Source organism: Nanorana parkeri, unplaced genomic scaffold (genome assembly GCF_000935625.1).
Source record: "Nanorana parkeri isolate BGI_ZX_2015 unplaced genomic scaffold, ASM93562v1 scaffold1223, whole genome shotgun sequence".
NCBI classification, from domain to species: domain Eukaryota; kingdom Metazoa; phylum Chordata; class Amphibia; order Anura; family Dicroglossidae; genus Nanorana; species Nanorana parkeri.
The window spans coordinates 259,261-260,477 of NW_017307491.1; the positions used below are offsets into that span (position 1 = coordinate 259,261).

A 1,217-nucleotide genomic window follows, 5' to 3' on the forward strand; every position below is an offset into this window, starting at 1 on the left:
AGTGTGGGCAGGCATTGGGTGAGATTACATGTATGCATATAAACATACTAAACCTATAAAACATACATACACACACCAACAATATAAATAAAGTAGCTGTGAAAATTAAATTTCTTGTATAACAGTCCCAAAACAAAACAGTGTCAAGACTAAAACTTAAAAAAATATGCTCCTATTGTGTTCACACACCAAGACCTTCAGGAAAGTACACTCACCAAAGGAGATGAATCTCAGATTATAAAGGTCTAAAAGGTGCCCATACACCTTACAACCATCGCTAGACTTTAGTCTTGCGATGGTTGTAAGCTAATTAAAAGCTTGTACGATCTGCCCATCTTGGACAGGCAGATCGTACTTGCGATTATCGCAAGCCCGCCCCCCTGCGTGCAAACGGGCAGTGTGCGTGTGGGCACACCGGCCCATTCGGCAGTTGTCGAACAAGCAGGCCACTAACCCTTTCAAGCCTGCTTGTTCGACGGAAGACGTGCGACCGTACAGTAGAAACGGTCGCACGCCTTCCATACACTGCGATTATCGTACGATCACGGGATTTCCTTAAGAGTGCATATCATTAACCTCTTGCCGTCCGCCCGTAGTAGAAAAACGGACGGACGGCACTAGATTTTTACATTAGATACAGATTGTATGCATCTAAACAATGATCTCCAAATATGAAATGATCATAAAAGGAAATCCTACACATATCCATAAACTTCTCAGTGTTTAGGTACATAAAATGCAGAAAGCAATCCGATAGCGTATTACTGCTTGAATGAAACAGAAATCTAACGCCACTCACTATATGCTTACATTAAAATAGTACACACAGAACTATGATAGAAGGGATCAGGTTTCAAGGCAAACATTTCATACCGCCTGTCCTACCTCAACAACACCGGCTATTTACCCTCACTTGCCATAGGTTCTGGGCAAGTCGCTACGTATGTACGAGATCATGTAATAGTGTGATGATATCACCTGCTTAGCTTCGTCAGCAATGCAAGTCTATGTGAATGCAAAACCCACTTGAAGCAGGACACATGCAGGTCAGAAGGAGGTTAACTGCCGTTCAAAGCACTTGTCAAATAATTTTAAATGATCTTAGAAGCATCACAAAAAATGTCCATTTGCATTTCTCCACACAAACCAAGCTAACAATCTTTGATGCCACATTCACCCCGTAGCACTGCACAAAACTTGGTCGCAGTTATGCACAT

The 1,217-nt window shown here is 42.1% G+C and overlaps 1 protein-coding gene across 1 annotated transcript in view; it reads right to left on the bottom strand.

Annotated features, from left to right (window-relative positions):
• The window catches only part of LOC108797077 (tensin-3-like), a 143,105-nt gene that overhangs the window by 106,541 nt on the left and 35,347 nt on the right, over nt 1-1,217 (bottom strand). The gene's annotated exons all lie outside the window — the stretch shown is intronic.